Source organism: Sitophilus oryzae, unplaced genomic scaffold (genome assembly GCF_002938485.1).
Source record: "Sitophilus oryzae breed Bouriz unplaced genomic scaffold, Soryzae_2.0 scaffold_1588_pilon_pilon, whole genome shotgun sequence".
In the NCBI taxonomy this organism is placed as follows: Eukaryota; Metazoa; Arthropoda; class Insecta; order Coleoptera; family Curculionidae; genus Sitophilus; species Sitophilus oryzae.
The window spans coordinates 1,381,967-1,402,555 of record NW_022146267.1 but is presented as its reverse complement, the minus strand read 5'-3'; the positions used below and the strand labels follow the sequence as shown (position 1 = coordinate 1,402,555).

Here is a 20,589-nt window from a genome sequence, read left to right as displayed (position 1 = left end):
CTTACTCTTTGAAAGACGATGATGAAGTAAGACGATTCGTATTTAGAATTACTTGCCTACGATTTTGCCCAAAATATTACATCTTCAAAAGAATATATTTTGTAATTTTTAATTTGACGTTATTATTATTTGTGTCTGTATGTTTTTATATCACTATTCAGTGTTAAAATCTTTTTTAAGAGTTCACTTTTGACGTTCTTTTAAATAAAAATGTACACTGTGGATCAAAAAATTGTCAACCAATGGGATCTAATAAAAAAATCCATTAGGCAACAAATGTATTAGGTATAAACTCGGGTATAAAATAATTACTGGAATTTTTATTAGTGAGAGGGGGCGGCAAAAAAATGATGACTAGGGTAGCAATCGAGGGGCTAACCGCTGCCAAAAATGGTGTACAATAAATACCAATTTTAGGAAAAAAGTACCAAAAATACCAAATTATTTCCAAAAAATACCAAATTAGAACCAAAAATACCAAATTAGTATTATTCTTTTTAGTATCTAAAGAATTTAATATATTCGGAGCTTTAGGGCCTATTCACGTCAAACTACGATAATTAATCCAGAAAAACATATAAGCTTAATTCGAGTTCCAAAAAAGTACGGTTTTAGCATGGTTTAAAACAATCGCACAGTCTAATTACGACAATCGTTCATATCACAAGTTGCAAAAAATCATATTGTGCCAGTGTTTTGAACCTTTCTAGAACCGTACTTTTTGGGAACTCGAATAAAGCTACTGTCATGACAAGTCTAAAAAGTCATTTTAACGGTTCCATTACCATCGATACTTCAAAAATTTATAAAATAAAAACTAGACAAAAAGTAATTGATTTTTTTGTTATTAGCGCTATTTGTTACTTATAAGCTCAAAAATATAATTATATCCACAAGAAAAATAAGAAATTCTAACGAGATCTATATTATGTTTCCATGATGCGAGTTTTTTAATTTCTTGACATTTTTTCGTATGACGCTATGTGCCGTTTTTGCGTAAAAAACATTTTTAATGGTTTTAAATGGTAAATTATTAGAGACTGTATTTAAAACAAGTAATTATTCTTAAGTAGGTATGTATATTACGAGGTATATTTTATTGTTAAGTAGGTACTTACCTTGGACACTAAATATAAAAACTTTAAAATACTAAATGGGCTAGAAATGATCAGCTTCCCGGTCGTCGACACGTGCGTCTAATCCACGTCCACCGTTGCCAGATGTCCAACAAAATACCTGTTTAGTACCAGTTAAATACCAAATAAAACCAGTTTATTACCAAATAATACCAGTTTATTGCTGAATAATACCAAATTAGTACCAAAAATACCAAATTAGTACCAAAAGTACCAAAAATACCAGTATTACCAAGTGCTTGTACAATAAATACCACCAGAGGTTTGCCCCTCGGTACCAATTTACCTTAACGCGGTCCTGATGGCAACAGTTCCACCAACAGAATACCCATACAGCACGTCCAAATGAAATTACGTTTCTACAAGGGAGACACATGAGGAACAAAATATGTTATAGTGAACCTAAGTGTTTATCTAGTTCTAACATATACATATGAGATACACGCAGGTTTATATTGATAGAATTGTGTGGTACAGTGTTTACTAGTTGTATACCGTATGCACTCAAGATTCAAAAGAGTTTTTTGTAACGTAACAAATAATTATTAAAATGATGAAATCTGACGTCGGTATATAAGACATACAATGTATAAGTCATATGTATGTGTGATACTTGGTATCATGATTGTGCCTATAGTACACACCTTGTAAAAATGTGACGTATACACATAATATAAATATCTATATAGACACTTTGTAATAGTTTACTGTTGTGTCTACATTCTAGCATGAAATGAAGGTGTGCGCACGCGCGGATAGCCTCAGCGTAGATACACCGACCAAGTGTATCTTATGTGTCCTCTCTCCTTTCTCCTTTCTAGGAGTGGTATGTGTTAACAGCCATTATTGTTTTATCATAAGAAGGTCTATATAAATGTTCTGTTTGTGTTTAGTTTAAAAGAGATTTTAAGGTAAGCACAGGTTTTTAATTACCTTGTTATACCTTCCTAAGGGTATTATTAATATTATAGCACCTGACTCAACCAAACGACCAAACCAATTTTTGACTCCAATGAATGAAAACTCCAAATATTCTCGTATAATGATAAAGAGGTTAGCTCTGCAATATAATTTCTTTTTATTTGGAAATAATAAAAATCTAAATGGACCAGAGAAAGAACGATTTAAACACTTCAAAGAACTTACACTGATATTCGGTAAGTTATTGATGAATCAATATACAGATATGTTTAATATTCAATAATCAGTTTCATATAAAATTTAAGAGTGAGAAGTGAGATTGTTAATCTGGAAATAAAATACAACAAAGTCCAACAGAGTGCTCGTTGAATGAGTATGCTAACAAACCAATTGCTTGGAGGGAAAAGAGGACAAAAAAAGACTAAAAGAGGTCCACCAAATCGTGGCAATATACCAGTGTTTACTATTTTAGTATGTACTTATATTTTTAATACATTTTATACAAATTCATTCTTTTACAGTGTTTTCTTACTTCTGGTTTCTGCAGTATTAATAATTATTATTATTGAGTTATTTGCGATATTGCGTTTCATGATATAAGGAAATATAAGAATTTTATTTTTTAACCACTTAATCCATTTTATGGAAGAAAAGTGGTACATTTAATACAAAACAAAAATGGAACAATTTTAAGGCTACTTCTCTTGAACTTACGATCGAGATACTTTTGGAAAATACAAAGTTTTGCCTTCCTAATTTTCGTTCTAAAAAGATATAATTGGTGTCATTGAATAAATATTTCTTAAAAAGAACGAAAAGTTAGGCATCAAAACTTGTATTATTTCCTAAATTCGTTCATAAGAAGTAGTTTTATCTAGCACAAGATGTATATACGAAGCAAAATACATACTTATACACGCGGTAGTCACAACTGCAATGTGTAAACAGAGTTTAAACGTAATACACAAGCACTGTGTATCCTACGGCATACTGTGTATCCCTTACTTTGTGTATACGTAAATGCTATAGTGTGGCTACATTGTGAGGCGGACGTTTAACCTTTGTTCATACGTGTTGAACTACAATGTGTAAACGTAGCATATTTACATCGGGGGAATGGTGTCACCCTGTGTCTACGTCTAATAATGTAAACACATCGTAAATGTCATTTGATGTGCTGTATGGGTACCTACTGAAAAGAAAGACAGATAGTGTAATCTACTATCGTGTAAAATAAATCTAAACAAAAAGCAAAGATTAAGATGCTGAATAATGTAGAGTACATGAAAAAAGTGTCTAGTAGAGATCAGCAAAAAATCGAAAACTGTGATTCAATCGCAGCGATCCTAAAATCACAATCGCAACCTGCGATTGCGATTTCTTCTATTCGCGAATTTCAATTTAGGCAACCACTATTACTATAGCTGCGATTTGCGATTTTGCTGCGATTGTGATTTTGTAAACTGGGGTTGTGATTTCTATCTGTAAGTTTGAATTTTTAGGAGTTGTGATTTGCGATATTGTTGCGAATATAATTTGGCGGTCTGTTGAAGCATTTTATAGTAAACTGCGATTAAATTATCTCTCTGATATTATTTATTTTTAGAGGAGGTGTTATTTACTACGAGCCACGATCATAATATACCGGGTGTTTCTCAAGAGTGGATCATGCACACTTACAACTTTTTTATTTTTTCTGATAAAAAACGAAATTCGGTATGTTAATAGGGACTTATTGAACGTCGTTTAAGCATTTTGCCTTATTAAGGTTTGCCTTATTATGACAGGTACGCATGCGCAAAATGATATTTTTAATAAGGGGACCTTAATAAAATACTGCCTGCCCTTATTTACGTCTGGTTACCGTAACCCGTTAAGGAAACTTCATTTCCCTTATTTTTAACCATAACCTAGGTTTAGGGCGTTAAAAAGAAGAAAACAAGAAGTTTTGTTTGCGTTTTTTTGGTTATGTTATGGTTTGAATGACAAAGGTACGGTACGGGTTAAGATAATTTGTGAAAAGTACCAAGCGAAGTATTTATTAGTACCTAGTTATTGTAATAAAAAAATACAAAGGCATAAAACGTTCAGAAGAGTAAACAACACAACGGTAAGTAAACGAAATAAACGGTTATTTCAATTGTCGATGTCAACGCTTGTCAATTGTCAATATTCAATATTGTCATTTGCCAATTTAACGCGTCAGAAGTGAAGTGCCCTCCAATAACTCATATATTTGACACAGAAAATAAGACATTCCTTATTAAAGTAAGGCATTCCCTTAATAAGGCATAACCTTAAACCACCATGTTCAATAACTCCCTAATATATGACATAAATTAAGATTGATTGACGTATTCAATTGTTTTTGGCCACTTTCTGTTTCACCGGAAATGACTACAACTTATGATTTTTAAACACACTCGGTATTTTTTTACTTTATTCGATAGAAAACGACACTCTGTGCATAGAATGGCATATTATATGGCAACTTTTGAGATCTTCGCTTTAAAAAAAATAATAATAAAATAATATAGGTACCTATTTTACAAGTTTAACAACGCAAAATATACTTTTTGCGGTGATTTTCATAGGTAGAAGTTTTATTCCACACACATATGACTAAAAACAAAAGCCAACAATAACAATTAAGATCCAAGATAAATAAAATGGTTTCTGTTAGTTTAAAAGAGTTTTTTGACCCGCGAGCTAATGTTTACCGACGTTTTAAAAGGACACGATTCTTGGTTATCTTCCACATTTTTTCAATGGTTGTTCTATTTTTTTTCTATCTCTCAGTGGCGTTTTTGGTATTCTGGTTGAGTCTTTAACTACTAATATTTTAGTAGTTAAGACTATATTAATCATCATATTACGAATGTTACAGGTAGATATGTTCAATATAGCTAATCAAAGGCCTGTAATTTATTTTTAATATCACAGCCTAAAATTTTCCAAGAAAACAACTATTTTTTTCGAAATTATTTAAGTTAATATTTTCCTGTTGTCAAATGCTCTTTCCTCTATTAGATCATAACTAGCCATGGCAACTGTTGTTAAAAATATTTTTTGAATTAACTAAAAGTAGCTACATGCAGTTCTCAGGCAAGAGGTAGCTTGGGTGATTGCCTATTTATATCACAGATTTTTTTTTAAATATCTGTAGTAAATTATAATTAATTCTAGGTATTTTTATACATACAGGGTGATTCTTAACCTATACGCTTGAAGTTGGGAAATTATTGCTGATGAGAAATAATAAATAATAATGAAAAAGAAGTTAGTAAAATATTTTTATTTACGGAGATAACAAACTATTTGAAATAAAAACAAAAAAAGGTAAATTCCATTAAATTGAATGTACACTAAATATTTTTATTTACGGAGATAACAAACTATTTGAAATAAAAACAAAAAACGTAAATTCCATTATATAGAATGTGCATATATGATAAAGTTGATAAATTTTTGTGAAAAAAAAACTCAAATTATTTCAGAATCTAAAAATATTTTACTAACATTTTCTTTCATTATTAGTCATTATTTGTCATCAGCAATAATTTCCCAAGTTTATATGCGTATAGGTCAAGAATCACCCTGTATATTTTGATTCAAAAGATAGACTTGTGTAAAGCAAAAATAATGGTAAGGCAGCCAACTCGGGTTTTACACCGAGTTGTAGCGGTAGTACCGCTTCTAGACACTGATTTATTTTGATATGTAACGACCATACCACGTCGGTCCACCAGTTCCCGTTCGATCACTGAAGTTAAGCGACGTCGGGCGCGGTTAGTACTTGGATGGGTGACCGCTTGGGAACCCCGCGTGTCGTTACTTTTTTTTAATTCTAAGAAAAAATATAATGTACCAATATTTTATTTCGTTTATTCAATAATTTTTTTAATTTTCATTTTATTTTCTTCAATATTATTTATTTCCAACTTTTGTATTAAATTACTTTTAGTTTTATGTATCGTACGTTATTTAATATTAGGATTATAATATATTTGAGTACTGAACCTTTCGATAAATTAAACTGATTATTATATGCAGAGGTAAATTGAATTGACTAGGCATTATTGTTAACTTTGTGAACAATTTTGATCCAGAAATTGCGATACTACACTGTTATACAGAGTTTTAGCGGTAGTACCACTTCTAGACACTGATTTATTTTGACATGTAACGACCATACCACGTCGGTCCACCAGTTCCCGTTCGATCACTGAAGTTAAGTGACGTCGGGCGCGGTTAGTACTTGGATGGGTGACCGCTTGGGAACCCCGCGTGTCGTTACTTTTTTTTAATTCTAAGAAAAAATTTAATGTACGAATATTTTATTTCGTTTAATCAATAATTTTTTTAATTTTCATTTTATTTTCTTCAATATTATTTTTTTTTCAACTTTTGTATTAAATTCCTTTTAGATTTATGTATCGTACGTTATTTAATTTTAAGATTATACTATAGATGAGTACTGAACCTTTCGATAATTTAAACTGATTTTTATATGCAGAGTTAAATTAGACTACTACACTATTTTACACCGAGATCTAACGGTAGTACCACTTCTAGACACTGATTTATTTTGATATGTAACGACCATACCACGTCGGTCCACCAGTTCCCGTTCGATCACTGAAGTTAAGCGACGTCGGGCGCGGTTAGTACTTGGATGGGTGACCGCTTGGGAACCCCGCGTGTCGTTACTTTTTTTTAATTCTAAGAAAAAATATAATGTACGAATATTTTATTTCGTTTAGTTAATATTTTTTTTTAATTTTAATTTTATTTTCTTCAATATTATTTTTTTCCAACTTTTGTATTAAATTACTTTTAGTTTTTATGTATCATACCTTATTTAATATTAAGATTATAATATATTTGAGTACTGAACGTTTCGATAAATTAAACTGATTCTTATATGCAGAGATAAATTGAATTGACTAGGCATTATTGTTAACTTTGTGAACAATTTTGATTCAGAAATTGCAATACTACACTGTTATACAGAGCTTTAGCGGTAGTACCACTTCTAGACACTGATTTACTTTGATATGTAACGACCATACCACGTCGGTCCACCAGTTCCCGTTCGATCACTGAAGTTAAGCGACGTCGGGCGCGGTTAGTACTTGGATGGGTGACCGCTTGGGAACCCCGCGTGTCGTTACTTTTTTTTAATTCTAAGAAAAAATTTAATGTACGAATATTTTATTTCGTTTAATCAATAATTTTTTTAATTTTCATTTTATTTTCTTCAATATTATTTTTTTTTCAACTTTTGTATTAAATTCCTTTGAGATTTATGTATCGTACGTTATTTAATTTTAAGATTATACTATAGATGAGTACTGAACCTTTCGATAATTTAAACTGATTTTTATATGCAGAGTTAAATTAGACTACTACACTATTTTACACCGAGATCTAACGGTAGTACCACTTCTAGACACTGATTTATTTTGATATGTAACGACCATACCACGTCGGTCCACCAGTTCCCGTTCGATCACTGAAGTTAAGCGACGTCGGGCGCGGTTAGTACTTGGATGGGTGACCGCTTGGGAACCCCGCGTGTCGTTACTTTTTTTTAATTCTAAGAAAAAATTTAATGTACGAATATTTTATTTCGTTTAGTTAATATTTTTTTTTAATTTTAATTTTATTTTTTTCAATATTATTTTTTTCCAACTTTTGTATTAAATTACTTTTAGTTTTTATGTATCATACCTTATTTAATATTAAGATTATAATATATTTGAGTACTGAACGTTTCGATAAATTAAACTGATTCTTATATGCAGAGATAAATTGAATTGACTAGGCATTATTGTTAACTTTGTGAACAATTTTGATTCAGAAATTGCAATACTACACTGTTATACAGAGCTTTAGCGGTAGTACCACTTCTAGACACTGATTTATTTTGATATGTAACGACCATACCACGTCGGTCCACCAGTTCCCGTTCGATCACTGAAGTTAAGCGACGTCGGGCGCGGTTAGTACTTGGATGGGTGACCGCTTGGGAACCCCGCGTGTCGTTACTTTTTTTAATTCTAAGAAAAATATAATATATACGAATATTTTGTTTCGTTTAGTTAATAAATTTTTTAATTTCTATTTTATTTTCTTCAATATTATTTTTTTCCAACTTTTGTATTAAATTCCTTTTAGATTTATGTATCATACGTTATTTAATATTAGGATTATACTATAAGTACTGAACCGTTTGAGATAAATTATACTTATTTTTTTATATACCTACAGAGATAAATTGAATCTCTAGGCATTACCTATTGTTTTATCTTTGTATATTATTTGTATATATACAGTGAGTGCAATAGCACATAACAGATGCAGATGAATAATCTGAACAATTTTTAAAGGGGTAGAAATTATTTTTACGTCATTTTTTATACAAAAATTCTTCAGATAACTAGCATGACAGTGTAAACGAGCACGCACAAATTCTGTACAAATGGCTGGCGCAAACATGTTTGCGCAGATAACCTGAGAGTAAACTCCGCTCTAGATCTGCAAATAATTTAGTTATTTCTAAATCTGACAAACCTTAAACAATATAGAAGGAATTATTATGTTCCCTGTTATTAAACAGGATTTCTAATTTATAATAAAATACAACCCAACAGAATGCTATTGTAAAAAAATTGCATTCTAATCAAAACAGAACTTTGCATCGAAAAACCTGTTGTATACGAAAATAATTGAAAAATATAGAATTATTCTTTACACATGCATGATTTATAGTCCTTTCGCTATTTGCCTTTGTTGGATTGAAGGGATTGAAATATACATTCATCGATTATATCGAAAGGGAAGGCTGGTTCTGTGCAAATATGAGGGTAAGGGTTCGAACTCTATGAGCGAACAATTCACCCCTCTATTGTTCCATCTTAATAGGTTCGTACTACGTGCCTGTGGGCGAACGTTACGAGAGGGACTTTCCTTTCATCGAGGCTCTTTCAATTGAACCGGCAAAATTTTGTCCTGCTTAAAATAATCTGTGGATTTTAACGGCCATTTTATTTAATAGTATAGATAAAGCATCTTTAATTTAATATGTTATAATTAATATTATATTTTTCCCATAGCAACTGTTAAAATTGCCTTATATCTATCAAAAATAGTAGATAAAATAGTACCTACTTAAACCGCAAGGGTAGATTAAATGATACTTTAACAGCGAGGATAGGTTAAAAACTTTATTTTTTCTCGCACGTTTTTTAATTGCTTCCATTTTTGAAAATTTTTGTATTCCTTTTCATAAGTTATTGGGAATTTAAATAGAAGTAGTTTGGATATGGCGTTTGTCGCATCAGCCTGAATATCTATTGGTAATTTACTTATTTCGTTTTCAGCTATTTCTGGCTCAAATTCAATCAGCAATCGACACGAAAGAGAATTAAAAAATATTGACTCAAAACCATAGACAAACAAATAAAAAGAGACTGACAAATCTCATGGTAAAGAGTGGGACCGCGTTCCCGTAGCGCAAACTAGTCATTAGTTTTATTATATAGACCCATACTCTTCTTAACTACCAGTTGGCCTCAAAAAGATTGTAATTTATTTTTATATTGAGTAAAAATGAATTATAAATGGTTTAGTTGAAAATTCAAGAGAATATTTTTTTGGAAGTAGATTGTTGTCTCGAAAAATCCTTTTCTTTTTTAATCTCTCTATAATTAGTGCATAGACAAACAAATAAAAAGAGACTGACAAATCTCATGGTAAAGAGTGGGACCGCGTTCCCGTAGCGCAACTCAGAATAACAATTTTGAAACCAATTAGCAGGACCATGGCAGGACGTACGTCTTTATTGCTATCTTTCTTTATTATGTGTGCTTTATATGAAAAAGGAAGAGATAGGTATAAAACGCAAAATAAGACATTATCGCACAGTCTATCTGGCGGAAAATTTAAATTAGCCATTATTAGTAGAATTCTTTTATTCTGAAACTGAAAATTTTCACTTAAACTGATTTATTCATTATACCACGTAAAGGGGACGTAGTGTAGGGAATAAATCAGTTTAAGTGAAAATTTGCAGTTTCTTTCAGAACGAAAGAATACTACTATTATAAGGGAAATTATAAAAAAAAGCAAAAATTGTACTGTTTTATAAACATATTTATTTATACATAAAAATAAGTGCTTTTTTATAATATAATAACAAAAAGTAACAGTGTTTATTCCACCCACCTACCAATTTTAACTGCAGAAGAACTGACTGTTGCAGGAAACGATCGGCCAATTTTTTTAAAGGACATTAAAAATCTCATTTTCGAAAAAACTGCCTAATTGCAGTAACAAAGTGAATATCCAAGCAAAGAAGACTTTACGAGAATCACGATCCTGAACCATTTTCAAGTCCAGTTTTAATCCTAAAACAATAGTAAAATAGGTATATTAATAAAGTTTCTGGTTACTGTAAACCAGCTATAAACTACCTACCCAAAAAATGAAAAAAATTAATTGTATTAATTTGTTATGTTAAGAGAGGTTCGAAATATTTTTGACACTATTATACTTCTACTTTTTTCTTAATAAGATGATAAATATATAACTACTAACTTTTATTTTACCGGGTATCTTTAACATATCTATCAGAGAAAGGGGGCACCAATACATATAAAAAATAAATGATACTAGCTCCTGAAGCAAATAAAATAACAAATAGTATAACCTAAAATTATAAGTAACAAAATATAAATACCTATATGGAACAAAGGAATTTGTTCCTTATCCATATTCATAAGTCAATAAAATGGAGAGTTTAGAAAAAAAGGTAAATCACCAAAAGAAAAATTAACAAACATGACGAATTGTCACGATGTTGTCATCTTGGTTGTCATGATGACGAAAACGAAATGCGATTGTTCTAATTTCTATTTAGAAATTACGTTTTATATGGCTGCTTCTTTCTCTCTTGTTATATTAGAATGAAATAGTGGGCCTAATAGACGCAATGCGCAGTCTTCTTATTCAAAGAGATCAACATAAATAGAACGAAATTAGTAATGTAATAGAAATAAATTAATCTTTTCGGTCAACGATAAAATACCATTTTATCGTCTTGTATAAAAAATAACTATTATTTAATATGTTCTAACGGCATTTTGTGTTGGAATTAAATGCCACTGGGAAATTTGTCTCTGAGAGGGAGAGATCTACAGATTATTATTTTGTAGCTCGTCAGCATGAAAGATTTTTGAGCATTATATACAGGGTAAGTCTTAAATAAGTGCTTATATACAGGGTAAGTCTTAAATAAGTGCAAATATTTTCAGCGCTGGTAGATCTCGATAAAAGACACATATTTTCTCTTTACCCTTTCTCAAATAAAACCAAAATAACTGAGATATTGTACTTCGAAAATTTCCAAAAAAAAATGATTTTTGGTAAAATTTTGAGAACCACTAGATCTTTTCTGGGTTTTCTTTCTTATAAATTTAATCTACTACCTATGTTGCTATACAGGGTGTCTCAGAAATAAGTGCAAGTATTTCAACTGGTAGTATAATTCAACCCCAGAAACACGCCTATGAGGTTTTTTTCACGAAAAGAAAAATTGAAAATTCGGAATTTTTTAAAAAAATTTTTGGAATTTTTTTAGTTTTTAGTTAAAAAATATAATTTCATGATAATATGGCAACATAGGTAGTAGATTAAATTTACAAGAAATAAAATCCAGAAAAGATCCAGCAGTTCTCAAAATTACAGTTGAGGGTTTGGTTTGGATGAAATAGAGAAAATCCAGAAAAGATCCAGTGCAAAATTCGAGCAAAAAATAGCTAGCTCAAAATTCGAGCAAAAAATATTTTTTTTGTTTGAAATTTTTAACGTAAAATAACTCCGTTATTTTGGACTTATTTGAAAACGATAAAGAGAAAATATGTTACCTTTATCGAGATCTATCACCCCTTAAATACTTGCACTTATTTCTGGGACACCCTGTATTATCAAGAAATTATGATTTTTAACTAAAAACTTTAAAAAAATCCAAAAAATATTTTAAAAATTGCAAATTTTCAAAAAAAATTTCATGAAAAAACCTCATAATCGTGTTTTTGGGGTCGAAATATACTACACCTAAAAATATTTGCACTTATTTAAGACTCACCCTGTATATTTCTTATGGCAATAAAGGATACCAACGACAAAATTAACAATAATAAAACCTACAACCACATTCACAAGTGTTATCAAACATCAAGTCCAAACAGATAGAAGAATACAATGTAAAAATAAAAAAAACACGTATAGGGTGTCCCATTTTGCTTCAAATCATACGGTATCTTCGTTATTAGTAAAGATAGGAGGATGCGGTTTGCACAAACTTATCCTACTTTTTTGTCAAACGGAAGATGCTGGAAACGAAATTTTCATAGCCCTCTTCGTTTCTAAGCTACAGGGTCTTTTCTTCTACATAGGAAATTTTCATAGATAGGTTTGTGATTTTTTCTCGAAATTGAAATAAAAATGGTATTTTAAATATACACTACTGGCAAAGGAATATTAGCAATAGGAGGTTTTCAATGCGATAAAAAAAGATGGTAAGGCTGCAAAATACACTGCAGTGCAACAGAGACGGATAAAGTGTCTTTTCCCTACCATCGTATAGGGGAAGTGATCATAGAAGTGATACGACGAGAGAGCCCCTGCGAGAGGGGGCGCCGGGCGGGTCTTTAAGACGCTTGTGTGGGGGCTACCGCCTACTAATAGAACAGAATCGAAAAAATAGAAACAGGACGGACAGTGTTGCCATTCAATTAAATCGAAATTATGTTGGCTTGTCAAAATCCTAAATCTTCTAATCCCATTATCTTGCCTACTTAATGAAATATTAAATAAAGTACGAAACAATTTTACGAATGTTTTCTCTAGGCACATAACTTCTTTCTAAAACGAAAAGTAACATGCAAAACTTTGATATCATTTCTAAAATAGCAAGTGCAATTCTATGAAATGGCAATACTGTACGATCTTCCTAGCAGTCGCCCCGACACAGTCGGTCGGCGGCGGCGCTTCACAAAGCCGCGGCTGTGACAAAGGAATTAGGCCGAAAAAAACTTTATAAGGAGTAGACGAACAGGGTTGCCGGGTTTGTTAGATTATAATTCCATACGAGAACAAAATTCTCGGTAGATCTTCAACAAAAATTAAAAGTACAGAAACGAAATAAAATATAATATTTAAGTCCAAAATTAGCATTCCTATGTGTCGTAATAATAGATCACTCAAATAAAATACAAATATAATAAATATAACAAGAATTAGAAATAGCTAGGTATATTATTTAATATTAAAAAAAATATTGAATTAAATAATATTAATATATTAATAAAAACATATAAAACTATAACAAGTAGGGATAGCAGTCACAAATTAGTGTAGCAGTCACTTTTTACCTTTGTACAAATTTTGATCAGTGATATCTAAAATTAATTTCATTTCAATGGGAAAGCTGTAGCAACTCTCACTCTTTTTTCATATTAATATTTTTTTGACGGGAAAATCACTAAAATATTTGTCCGAATTTAGGTTGTTTCTTAACTTAAATTTTGTTTTTTGTTTACATTTTTTGGGGAAAATATGGGTTCAACTTTAGTAGATGAATGAAATAAAATCTTTTCAAAAGATATCAACTTCTTCGGGCATGTCGCCAATACCGCGCCTAATAAGGAGTAATAAGGAGTAATAAGGATTTTTAGGAATATCTCTGTAACTCTGCAACTAGACAGAACGATGACCTGTATGTGTGTTATTACTAAATAAAATTTAATGAAACAATAATAAAGTCAAATTATACAGATTCCAACACGGCAGTCGCTTAATTTTTAGTCAAATAAGTCAGCTTTTTATAAGTGCTTCTATTGTAAAAACTAAAGACGCAGTTGAATATATCGTTAGATTTTTCTTTAAATCGGTAGATCGGTAGCTTACAGACGAAACCGGTAGACCTGGCAACTCTGTGATGAACTGACGGGAGTCAGAATAGCGAGGTGCGGAGGCGCGGGAAGGGAAATAAAATAATGGCGATAAATAAAGGGCAGGGAGATGGGTATCATGAGTGGATGAGAGGTGGCGGAATTTCCAAAATTTGTTATCTTATTGGAGTTTGTCTAAATAGACAGTCGTAGTGGAAGTGGAAACGGGGAAGTTGTTGTCCATATCTGTTTAAGCATAGACTTTTTATAGGCGTTTCATTCCAATGCATGTAATTCCTATGCCTAGAGATCCATTGCCGGGCCTGTATAGTAAGAAGTTAAATACACTTAATTGCCTTTATTGTGAACTATCATGAAATATTATAGAAGGCGCCTATTATTGAAATATTATTTTACCATTGTTGATAAACAAAACCAGTTTGAAAGCACTTTTATTTTCATGTACTTTCATTAGGCGTTACGTTAGACAGAAATAGTAAATAGCTCATTAATCCTTATATATTTTACATTATCGGAAACGCCGAATCGCATGTCATTCTAAAACAATTATTAATTTAAATGCAAATATTCCAGTTTGTTTCGAGATAATCTAAAGAACAAAATGCAATTTTCAAATAGTATCAAGTTTGCCAATCGAGGCAGTAGGTAGCTGTCCAACATGTTGTTTAGTAACAGTGCTTTGTTTTCCAATGGTATCAATCAAGATATTCTGAAGCCTACCCGCGTATATGCATACAATTTAGCTATACTGAGGGTATTGAACAGTAAATAATGTAAGTGTGTCCCATTAGCATGCTTATCTTTAATGCGAAATTATTATTTTTTATTTAACAAGTATAGTTACGTGTATTTCCTACCTATATAGATACGATGTAGCATTACATTGTAAATTTAGGTTATGGATTTGGATCAATGTTACATATAAATAAAAACTATCTTGAATACATAATTATTGAAAGATTTTAAAAATATATAATTTATTCTGATGCAGTTTGTCCTTATATTAGTACAATAATTTTAAAATAAATGTTAATCTTATTGTTTATAAAGTAGAAATTGAATATCCATGTCATGAAGTCGATATTATCAGGATTTTTTTTTAGTAATACAAGAACTGTCTAGAATTTTTATGAAAATGGTAATTTTAATTCTTTTAATATCACGGCATTGTTTTATGATTTAGAATATCTTTTGGATGTAGTCTGTTGAAATCTTCTCTGACGCATTGGATAGATTTTACCACTTAATAAAGCCAATAATAGGTTTGATTTTGTTAAGATCTTAGTTTAACTGTACTGTAATCCATTCTATATTTAATTATTACTAAAATACAAGACTATAGGAAAGTGTAATTGATTTTTCCTTTCATTTAAAACAAACTGAAAATACTTTATAAAATATGACAGTTAGGGAAATCTTGCAAGCTATTCACTTCGATTCTTGACAAGATATTCGTTTTTAAAAAGTAGGCCAATAAAACAATGATTTTAGTTTAGTTTATCTGAAACTAATAAACAAGCGTTAAAGAAACACTACTTATTTTACAATATGTAGTAACCCTAATTGCTTATTGTACAAAACTGTTTTAGCGTCTCTTAGGTATTCCTTATCAAAATTAAAACGAACAAGCCAATTTTTGTTCTAATTTTAACTGCTAATGTGTATTGTTTATTGATGCTAAACAAATTTTAAGAACAAAAAGTCTTTTATCCATTTTCTAATAAATATGCTTGCCTGTATTTAAAATCGATTATTTTTATTCATTCTATTCCCAGTTTACATCAAATTCCGATCCCAGACAGCACATAATATCTTAAAGACGTCTTTTTTATACCTTAATTAGATCTTAACGCCTAAAGACTAAAATAAGACAACTTTTGGACATCATTTTAAAGATATTCATAAGATGACGAAATAAAACATCTTAAGGACGTCTCTAAAATGACATTAGAAATGATTAGAAATTTTAAATTTAATTTTTTCTATTTATTTCGTTTTATTTTCTAGAGTAGGCGATAATCATAAAAAACGAGAGTATAATCTGGTATAATATGACAGAAATATGGTATAATTTTAACAGAAATAAAAACTAGTGTTGGGAAAATTCGAATTAAATAATACGACTAATTCGATAGTAAATTAAAACTAACTAATTCGAATTATCTTTTTCGATAGATATATTATCGAGATAAAAATTAGTAGTATTTTATATTATATCTGTGGTAACCGAATTACAAATATTAACATAAAACATAACCTCTTATGGACAAATACGAATATTAGTATAGTACTTTAGTAGTATTCTTTCGTTCTGAACAACGAAAATTTTCACTTAAACTGATTTATAAAGGGAATCGGCAAAGAAAGGAACGATCCGATATAGAAAATCCAGAAATCATTGTTATTTCTTATACCACGTAGGAATAAATCAGTTTAAGTGAAAATTTTCATTTCGTTCAGAACGAAAGAATACTACTATTATTTGGTTCATTTCCATCTCACCCAAATTTCACCGAACACTAAAATTAATTTTCTTCTTTTATCTAAATAATTATTGATTGCAACTGATAAAATAAAAAGAAATACGAACCGCACGTAAACAAGGACATACTTATATCGTTTTAGAAGAAGCTATCGTTTTAGAAGAAGCTATTTTAGATATGAGCTTTTCAATAGGAATTGAAACAATCATAAACTCGGCACTTTTAAATTTAAAACTTTAAATTATGGTTTAATTTATTAAATGGCTTCGGCACAGTTAATAGAATACATTGAATAAAGAATTTTTTTTTAATTTTTTATTCAGTCATAGAATATAGGTATGGCAATGGTTCAGAATTTGTTTAAAATAGCCCCTAGACGAGCACTAGCTGGGACGAATTTATTTTTAGGTTAAATTTATAATACTACTAAATAATTCGAATTATTAATTCGACTGTGAAATATGAATTATTACTAATTATTCGATGGTGAAAATAATTCGATTATTCCCATCACTAATAAAAACATTATCCCGATTTAATTTATAGGCGCAAATATGACGATTGACAAGCGTGACAGTTATCTTCTGTGGTTGTGGTTGATGTTGATTGGAGGTTATGTGATCGAAAATCTCTGGAAAACCTCGCGGAAATGTTTGTTCTTGTCGTTGTTGTAAGTTGTAAAAAGGCGCGCAAAACCGGTTGGCAAAGGGACGTGATATAAAGTTTCATCAGAGAATTTACCGAAATTTCATGTTTAAAACCATTAAGAAAAAATCCGTACATGATAATTTTTAATTCTAATGTAAATATATAAATAAATGTTATATTATTACAATTTTATATATTCATAATACTTTCATTTCACAATCTTCATTATCCTTCTTACCTTAATTTTGGATATCAAGATAAATCTGAAATTATAAAATTAATTATAGAATTTGTATTATTATTGATTAACACTCAAAAAAAAAATTTTCAACTGCAAATAATTCGAAAATAAACTGCAATTTGGCAACATCGACGATGTGCGCTTGCGTAGTATCGATGATCAAATGCAGCAAATATGGGCTTCAAGGTCAGCCACCGGATCCACACCTTTACCTATATCTTAAAGACATTGTACTCAAGACGTCTTAAAGATTTTCTTTTTTTTTTAAAGACGGGTTTTTTAACATCAGACGTTGGTGAGATACCTTTAACACGTCTAAATAGACGTCTTTGAGATGTCAGTAATGTTGAAACAAGTTGTCTTATAAATGTCTTTAAAATGTCACTGTGCTGTCTAGGTACCTTTTTAGCCACTTGTCCAATTTCTGAATTCTTAACCTAATTTTAAGTGCCATTAATTTTTGCCTTTACTTATTGATTTAACTGTCAGCAAATAATTACTTTCGATAGGTTATTTCAGAGAAAATATTTTTCCTATACACAATTAAATCGATTTATTTGTAATTATGTATTATTAAAGAAGTCGATGCTGCTAGGTATTGCAATAAAACCATTATTATCGAGGGTATCGATTTTGCTTCTTGTTCACGGTAACTTTTGTGTGAGACGACACAGAAGTTTGTTTTATTTTTAAATATTATATTTTTATAAAGAGTTTGTGGATATGTGTTGCAAATTCGAAGTTCTAATGTCACCTTTTTTTACTTATCCCTTCATTATAGCCTACCTGCCTACATAGAAGTTTACCCCAATAATAAACGTATAGAAAAATCAATAAGACGTCATCAACATATTTGACAAATACACTCCGCAATATTGTCACAACTACGACTAATTTTGTTACTTTTTTTCTTTGACTTTTCTTGGTTTTTTTAACAGTTTAAATTACCATATTTCCCCGAAACGGCTTGACCGAATTTTGATGAAATTTATTAAATATTACATAAAACCCTAAATTTTTACCTTTCTACCATCAACCCCTACTTTTTAATAAGCTTTTTTAACAGTCTAAATTACCATACTCCTCCGAAACGACTTACCGATTTTGATGAAATTTTATATGTATATTCAGTAGGTCTCAGAATAGATTGTTATCTATTTTTTATGCTCCTAAGTGTGTGTCCCGTAAGTGATAATTGTAGCCCACACCAATTTTTTTAAAATTTTTTGGATAAAATTTTTTATTTTTATTTTTTATTTGATGTGACATTAAAAATACATACAACCCTAAATTTTCACCCTTCTACCATCAACCTCTATTTTTTAATAGGGAAATTGGTAATTCAATAATTTTCATTTAACAATTTGTTTTAAAAAGTTGTTAGAATACCTTAAATTAAAAACATGAGTATGATTGGATATATACCGGGTATAATGGTATTTACCCAAATTCAATGTACCATTTATTGACCCAAAAACTTAGGTATTTACCCAAATTTTAATATACAGGGTGTCCCAGAGATAAGTGCAAGTATTTAAATGGTAGTATAATTCAATCCCAGAAACACGTCTATGAGTTTTTTTCGCCATCATTTTTTTTTGAATATTCGAAAATTTTGAAAATTTTTTTGGAAATTATTTTAGTTTTTAGTTAAAAAAAGAAAATTTCTTGGTAATATAGCAACATAGATATTAGATTAAATTAAAAAAAGAAAGAAAATCCAGAAAAGATTTAGTGGTTCTCGAAATTTTAGCAAAAAATAATTTTTTTTTGGAAATTTTCACAGTAAAATAACTCCGTTATTTTGGACTTTTTGAAAAAATGATAAGGAGAAAATATGTTTCTTTTATCGAGATTTACCACCCCTTAAAATACTTGCACTTATTTATGGGACACCCTGTATAACGGGTACTTGCCCACCATACCTTAAGCCTAGTTCAGACACGGCTAGTAATTTAGTCGAGTAGCGAGTAATTTAGTAATTTAGTGCGTGCGGACAGTACAAATTAGTAGAGTAGTTTAGTGTAGTAGTTTAGTCGGCTGGAACCACCCGATTTTATTTTGACGGTCGAGTAGAGTCCCCCACCATTTTCAATTTCAATTTCAAAAGTACTTTGTTAACAAAGCATAAATATTCCTAAATCTAAACCTAAAATAAAAAAAAAATTGTGTAAATATAAGATAGAAATACATCCGTTTAAACAACAAACAGTATTCAGAAAAATAGGTGTAAACAATTAAGTAAAATAACATATACAATATACAGAATAAAGAGAAAATTAACAATAACGCTAAAAATAATAAGTCAGACTAACAAGCAATTCTAGACTCTAAACACTAATATCAAGGGAGCCCCGGTAGAATTCGTCAACGCTGTAAAATGCCCTATTTATAAGTTCCATTTTCAGTAGTCTCCGGAAGGTTTTTATGGAATTAACCAATCTTAAAGCAACCGGCAGATGATTAAAGATCTTTCGGCCCTCATATATTATAGATCTTTTGACCAATGTGCTATTTGGAAGTGGTAAGGGCAGATTCAGGGTTTGGCGGGTAACAATATTGGGTATAGGACCCTGTAGTCTGATACGATTTTTAAAAATAAGGGATGATGTTTCCAGAATAAAAAGAGATGGTAGTGTAAGAATTTTTTGAGCTTTGAAATGTTGTCTACAGGATTCGTTAAGTGGTACATTTACAATAAATCGTACGGCCTTTTTTTGTAAAATAAAAAGAATGTTTAGTAGACCCTGATTAGCCACACCCCAGAATGGTATTCCATACCGTAGGTGAGACTCAAACAAACTAAAATAGACCGTCCTTGCCACTTGTGAACCTAGTTCTTCCTTAATTGCCCTAACAGCAAAGCATCCAGAAGACAACTTGCCACTTAAGGCCAGAATATGGTCTTCAAATCGCAGATTTCTATCAATAATAATTCCTAGGAATCTAGTCGCAGGAATTCCTGCAAGCAAACCCCCCTCGAAATGTAGATTTGCGATGTCACACCTAAGCCCAACAACATGCGTCTTGGATAAATTTAAACAAAGGTGATTTGAGTTAAACCACTCTTTAATGAAGGATAAGTCCTTGCTTATGATTCCCTTAAGATGCTCAATGTCCTTGGCCTGCCATAGTATTGAAGTGTCATCTGCAAAGAGTGTGAAATGTCCAGAGATGTGCAG

General features: G+C 30.7%; 1 protein-coding gene and 6 non-coding genes across 7 annotated transcripts in view; all 7 read left to right on the top strand.

Annotated features, from left to right (window-relative positions):
- The first annotated feature begins 5,776 nt into the window (after positions 1 to 5,776).
- On the top strand, positions 5,777 to 5,894 carry LOC115879833. The gene has a single exon (XR_004049768.1). It is a non-coding gene; the product is annotated as a 5S ribosomal RNA (ribosomal RNA).
- Positions 5,895 to 6,238: 344 nt separating this feature from the next.
- LOC115879835 lies at positions 6,239 to 6,356 on the top strand. The gene has a single exon (XR_004049769.1). It is a non-coding gene; the product is annotated as a 5S ribosomal RNA (ribosomal RNA).
- Positions 6,357 to 6,651: 295 nt separating this feature from the next.
- Positions 6,652 to 6,769, top strand: LOC115879832. The gene has a single exon (XR_004049767.1). It is a non-coding gene; the product is annotated as a 5S ribosomal RNA (ribosomal RNA).
- Positions 6,770 to 7,115: 346 nt separating this feature from the next.
- LOC115879831 lies at positions 7,116 to 7,233 on the top strand. Its single transcript, XR_004049766.1, has one exon. It is a non-coding gene; the product is annotated as a 5S ribosomal RNA (ribosomal RNA).
- Positions 7,234 to 7,528: 295 nt separating this feature from the next.
- On the top strand, positions 7,529 to 7,646 carry LOC115879839. The gene has a single exon (XR_004049773.1). It is a non-coding gene; the product is annotated as a 5S ribosomal RNA (ribosomal RNA).
- Positions 7,647 to 7,992: 346 nt separating this feature from the next.
- Positions 7,993 to 8,110, top strand: LOC115879838. The gene has a single exon (XR_004049772.1). It is a non-coding gene; the product is annotated as a 5S ribosomal RNA (ribosomal RNA).
- Positions 8,111 to 14,792: 6,682 nt separating this feature from the next.
- Positions 14,793 to 20,589, top strand: part of LOC115879812 (A disintegrin and metalloproteinase with thrombospondin motifs adt-1) — a 170,633-nt gene continuing 164,836 nt past the window's right edge. Inside the window, exon 1 of the mRNA XM_030896817.1 lies at positions 14,793 to 14,808. The gene's annotated coding sequence lies outside the window, so the exon portion shown is untranslated. The remainder of the gene's footprint in view (positions 14,809 to 20,589) is intronic.